At 36.2% G+C, this 6,600-nt stretch overlaps 1 pseudogene; it reads left to right on the top strand.

The window, feature by feature from the left end:
• The first annotated feature begins 2,145 nt into the window (after positions 1-2,145).
• LOC112644269 (glutathione S-transferase P-like) lies at positions 2,146-2,746 on the top strand (annotated as a pseudogene).
• Positions 2,747-6,600: the final 3,854 nt, after the last annotated feature.

Below are 6,600 nucleotides of genomic sequence, written 5' to 3'. Positions count from 1 at the left end.
TGCACACCCATGCACTATGCCATAGCTTTTAAAATTGTTGGTACTTCTTATTTTTCCTCCCCCTCTATTCCCACTTCTTATTTCTTTCTTCCTTCATATTTATGCCTATGTAATCTTCCTAGAATACCATGCAAATTGTCTCACTCATCCATTCATGATTATTTAACAGTTAAACATTGTCTAAATTGCAAAAGAGAAAACCTTGATTTTTAATATCCTCTCTCTTCTTTAGTCCTAATTTTGACCACTACTTTGTCTGTGATACTCACCTCAAATTAATAATCTACGTAAGTTACTATACCTCCAATGCAATTTTCCTCAGATGTTTCTCTACCTGTATTTCTAATCCATTTGTAATTTCCAAATAGCAAAATTTTCCTGACATTCAAAAATCATCACTCAATTGACATAGACGGAAGACATTTCTTTCTACACAACACTTTTGTAATACATTCTCCTTTATGTTATGTATATAATAGCATTATTCATTTCTTGTGTTCCTTTCTAGACCATAAGCTTCTCAGGGGCTGACATATATTTTTTAATTATTTTTTATTTTGACAGAAATTATAGATTCATGTGAAATTTTGAGAAATAATACAGAATGGTCTCATTTATCCTTATAGAGTTTTGTGAATTATAACACTTTGTAAAACTTCAGTACAACATAATCAATATATTGACATTGATACAATATACTGATCTACTCAGATGGCCCCATTTTTGTTTTATTTACCTGTATGTGTGTGCATGTGTATATTTAATTCTGTAAATTTTATTAAATGTGCAGTTGTTAATTCATTACTATAATCAAGATGCAGAACTGTGCATCACCAAAAGAATTCCTCGTGTGGCCTGTTAATACTGAACTTCCCTTATCATCTGCCCTCCTCTCTCTATCCATCTATTCATTCCCTGCAGGAGTGCTGACAATACTGACTCCATCTTTGGCCTTCCATCTTGTTCATGTTTGCCCAGTGAGCTCTTGGAGCTATGTGTCCAGGCCTTGGGTATTAATATGCATACCCTGGAAATGCCTGCCAAGGTTGCGATGTGGGGAGACATGTTTTCATGTTCCATGAATTTGTTAAAGATAATGAAGTCTTTCCCCTTCCTAATGCAAAGATGGTGCCACAAGATCTAATTAAATGCAAGCTGCCAATTAAGTGCAGGCAAACATTTTGAATATGGGAACACTTTGATTTCATTACAATGCCACTTGCTCTATAAAATCTGTGGACAAAGGCCTGGACTTTGTGGAAAATAAGTATGCAGCTGCCATGGATTATCCTCCACCAGATCACCCTATGTCAGTAAGTTACTCTGAATAAAACTCTGTATAAATTGGAAGCAGTGTCCTGATTCCTTTTCTGGTCTCCAAGTGCCTTCTCAGTTGGGGGGATACTTTACTCTTCCATCCTCTACCTTCTAACACTACCCCCCCCCACAAACACACACATGCACTCTTGCCCCTAATCTCTGGCAATCACTAATAGTTTTTCATTTCTATAATTTTGCCTTTTCAATGTCATTAGGTTGAAGTGTAGAGTATTATAGCCTTTTGTGATGGGCTTTTTCACTTTGTATAGTTCCTTAATTATTAAGTGTATAATTAGGGCAGTCCTTTTTATTGCTGATTGGTATTTCATGGTATGGATGAAGCAGTTTATTCATTCAGTAAAGGACATCTGAAAAAAAAAAAAGGACATCTGAGTTGTTCTGTTTTTGGCAATCATAAATAAAGTTGTTGTGAACATTCATGTACAGATATTGTATGATTATAAGTAACCATATCTCAGGAATAAATACCCAAGAGAACAGTTACTGGATCATATGGAAATTACATGTATACTTATTTAGGAAACTGCAAAACTGATTTCCAGAATGGCTGTACCATCTTATATTCCCACCACAAATGTACCACTCAAAAAATTAATTTTGATAAGGTTTAATTTATCAATTTTTCCTTTTATCAGTCTTACCTTTGGTGTCAAGTCTAAAAACGACTGGCCCATACCAACATTCTGAAGATAATCTCCTTTGTGAGTTTTTCTAAGTTTTATAGTTTTTGGCTTTACATTGAAATTTATTTAGGCTGCCGCTGCTGCCACCACTCCTACTGCCACCGCCACCTGCGCTGCCCCCATGCCACTCTACACCACCATCTACTTCCCTGTTTGAGGGCACTGTGAGGCCATGCACATGCTGCTAGCTGACCAGGGCCAGAGCTGGAAGAAGGAGGTGGTGACCATGGAGACAGGGATGAAGGATTCGCTCAAGGTCTCCTGTCTGTATGGGCAGCTCCCCAAGTTCCAGGACGGAGACCTCACCCTGTACCAGTCCAATGCCATCCTAGGACACCTGGGCCACTCCCTTGGGCTCTACAGGAAGGACCAGCAGGAGGCAGCCTTGCTGGATGTAGTGAACGATGTTGTAGAGAATCTCCGCTGCAAATAGATCCTCCTCATCTACACTAACTATGAGGCAGGAAAGGAGGAGTATGTGAAGGCACTATCAGGTTACCTGAAGCCTTTTGAAATGCTCTGTTCCAGAATGAGGGGGGCCAGGCATTCATCGTGGGCAACCAGATCTCCCTCGTGGACTTCCTGCTGATTCACCAGGTCCTGGCCCCAGCTGCCTGGACTCCTTCCCTCTGCTCTCAGCGTATGTGGCATGTCTCAGCACCAGACCCAAGCTCAAGGCATTCCAGAGTCCCTGGAGCATCAATGGCAACGGGAAGCAGTGAGAGCTTGTGGAACCCTGGGCGGGAAGCTGGGGGGCTGCCTGACTTCCTTTCTCCTTGACCAATAAAATTCTCAAATGAGAAAAATTAAATAAATAAAATAAATAAATAAATAAATTTATGATCTATTTCAACTTAATTTTTGGCATAGTATATGAGGTTTAGGTTCAGGTTTTTGTTTTTGTTTTTTTTAATTTATGAGTGCCGTATTGCCCAATTGCTTCATTAAGTCCATTTAAAAGTTTAATAAGTCAATCGGAGAAGGACAAACATTATATGTTCTCATTCATTTGGGGAATATGAATAGTAGTGAAAGGGAATAGAAGAGAAAGGAGAAGAAATGGGTAGGAAATATCAGAAAGGGAGACAGAACATAAAGACTCCTAACTCTGGGAAACGAACAAGGGGTGGTGGAAGGGGAGGAGGGCGGGGGGTGGGGGTGAATGGGTGACGGGCGCTGAGGGGGGCACTTGACGGGATGAGCACTGAGTGTTATTCTGTATGTTGGCAAATTGAACACCAATAAAAAATAAATTTATTATTAATAAAAAAATTTAAAAAAATAAAAGTTTATACTTCCTCCAAATAATTGCTTTTGCATCTTTTTAAAATCAGTTGGGCATGTTTCTGTGGGTTTGTTTCTGGGTTCTCTGTTGTGTTTCATTGATGTATGTGTCTACCATTCCAACAATACTATACTTTAATTGCTGTACTTAATAGTAAGCCTTGATATTGTGTAGAGTGATTCTTCTTTTTTCAACATTGATTGAGTGATGCCAGAACCTATGCTTTCCCTTTCCATATAACCTTTGGAATAAGCTTGCCTATATTTACAAAATCTTTGTGTGGATTTTGATAGCAATTACATTAACTCTGTGGATCAGTTTGGGGAGAACTGTTGGGCTTTATGAACCATGAGCATAGCATATCTCTCCATTTATTTAGGTTTCCTTTGATTATTTTCATCATTTTTTAAGATTTATATTTTATAATATGTATTTATATTTTAATCCTACAGACCCTGGATATGCTTTATTAAGTTTAAACATAAATATTTCATTTTAGGGAACAATTATAAATGGTGTTGTGTTTTCAGTTTTGGTTCTCACAGTGTTACTGTTATATAGAGGTGAACCTGATAATTACATATTGATTTGTATCCTGCAACCTGTTTAACTCATGTATTAGTTCTAGGCATTTCTATAAATCCCTTGGATTTCAAATGTAAACAATCACGCCATCTGCAGATAGGGACATTTTGTTTTTGGTTTCCAATCTATTTGTCTCTCATGTTTTTTTCTTGACTTGTTACAGTGGGTAGAACTTTTAGGACTATGTCAAATAAGAATAAGAATCCGCATTTTGCTTTGTTCTTTTTTTCCCTTTTCTTTCAAATTCAAGTAAGTTGATATATAGTGTTTTCTTAATTTTGGAGTAGAATATAATGATTCTTCAGTCTCATACAGCACCCAGTGCTCATTACATCAAGTGCCCTCCTTAATGCCCATCACCCAGTTACCCCATCCCCCATTCACCTCCCCTCCAGCAACTCTGTTCTCTCTAGTTAAGACTTTCTTATGATTTGCCTCCTTCTCTGTTTTAATCCTATTTTATTTTTACTTCCCTTCTCCTATGTTCATCAGTTTTGTTTCTCAAATTCTGCATATGAGTGAAATCACACAGTATTTGTATTCAGCTTTTTACCATTAAGTTTGAAGATTCTTTGGAAATATTCCTTATCAAGTTGAGGTAGTTCTTTTTATCCTTAGCTTGCACCATTCTTTTATCATGAGTAAACTTTGGATTTGGCAAATATTTCCCTTTATCAATTTATATGATCATATGAATTTTTCCAGTTTAGCCTGATACATGGTAAATTACATTGACCTTTAAATCTTAAGCTAGTCTTGCTTGCATACCTGCAATAAATTCTACTTGATCAAGGTGGATATGTCCTTCTATACTTTGCTGGATTTGTTTTTATTTTGTTGGCGATTTTTGTGGCTAAGTTTATGAGGGATGATAGGTTGGTTTCCTCTCTCTCTCTATCTCTCCTTCTTTCTTCCCTCCTTCTCTCTCTCTCAATCTTTCTTTTTCTTTATTTTATATTGCCTTTGTCTGATTTTTCTATCAGGATAAAGATAAGCTCGTGAAATGAGTTCAGATATGTTCTCTGCTATTTTATGGAAAAGATTGTATAGAGTCAGTGTTAATTCTGTTATAAATATTTAGTAGACTTAATGAAGTAATCTGGGCTCAGAGGTTGGGTTTTTTTTTCAGTATTTTCATTAGAAACTCAATTTCTTTCTTTTTTTTGAAACTCAATTTCTTTAAGGATTATTAAAAATTATTTAAGGGATTCCTGGGTGGCTCAGCCATTGAGCGTCTGCCTTAGGCTCGGGGCATGATCCTGGAGTCCGGGGATGGAGTCCCACATTAGGCTTCCTGCATGCAGCCTACTTCTCCCTCAGCCTGTCTCTGCCTCTCTCTCTCTGTCTCTCATGAATAAATAAATAAAATCTAAAAAAAAAAAATTAAATTATCTATTTCATCTTGCTTGAGTATTAGTAGTTTATGAATTTTGAAATATTGGCCCATTTTTTATAAGTTGTTGAATTTATTAGCCTAAAGTTATCCCTACTATTAACTTTTAATATTCTTTTGTAGACCAGTATCTCTAGTGAAATCTTGTTGTAATTCCTGATATTGATGATTTGTGTCTTCTTTCTTTTTATTTTTGTATGCCTTGCTAGGATGCTAATGAATCTTACTAATATTTTTTCAGTTTTTGTTTATTTGATTTTTTCTCCTGATTTCCTATTTTCAATTTCATCAATTTCTGTTGTTATCTTGTTCCTTCCTTTCTTCTGCTTGCTTGGGTTTACTCTGCTTTTACTTTTCCTATTTCTTTCTTTTTTTTTTTTTGTTTTAAGATTTTATTTATTTACTCATGAGAGACACAGAGAGAGAGAGAGAGAGAGAGAGAGAATGGCAGAGACACAGGTAGAGGGAGAAGCAGGCTCCATGCAGGGAGCCTGACGTGGGACTTGATCCCGGGTCTCCAGGATCACACCCTGGACTGAAGGCAGCGCTAAACCGCTGAGCCACCTGGGCTACCCACTTTCCCTATTTCTTAAAGGAGGAACTTACTATAATTGATTTAAGACCCTTTCCTTTTTTCAATGTAAGGATTTTGTGCCACAAATTTTCTCTTTAGCATGGCTTTAGTTATATCCCACATAACTTAATATTTTCATTTTCATTTAGTTCTATATATTCTTATTTCCTTGAGAGTTTTTCTGAAGTTAGAAGTTTATGATTTAATTTCCATGTATTTAGGTATGCACCTGTTGTCTTGCAAATCATGCACTGATTTCTAGATTGATTTATTTTACATAGTTTGTGTGAAATCAATTCTTTTAAGCTTTTCAGGTTTTTTATTGCTCCAGATATGGTCTTTCTTAGCGAAAGTTCCATGTCACCTTGAGGAAAAATATGTATATTTCATTTTTGTTGAATGGTGTTTCTACATATGTTAATTAGATCCTTTTGGTGGATTGCCTTGCTTAGGTCTTCTATAACACTGCTGATTTTCTGTTTAATAGTTCTATAGTTTGTTAGAGTTAGGGTGTTGAAATACTTAAATAAAATTGTGGGCTTATTTGTTTCTTCTTTCAGCTCTATCAGCTATCAGTTTGCATTCTACATTTTAAAGGTTTGGTGTTTGATGTGTATAAATTTAAGATCACTATGTCTTCCTACTGGATCAGGTATTTTATTTTTTATTATGTACCATTTTGTCAGTACTAATTGGTTTTCCTTTGAGTTCTACATTATCAGAAAATAATATACCCATC

The sequence above is a fragment of the Canis lupus genome, chromosome 32 (genome assembly GCF_003254725.2).
Source record: "Canis lupus dingo isolate Sandy chromosome 32, ASM325472v2, whole genome shotgun sequence".
Lineage (NCBI taxonomy): Eukaryota > Metazoa > Chordata > Mammalia > Carnivora > Canidae > Canis > Canis lupus.
Note: the sequence above shows the minus strand (reverse complement) of the source record. Positions and strands in the feature narration are given on the sequence as shown.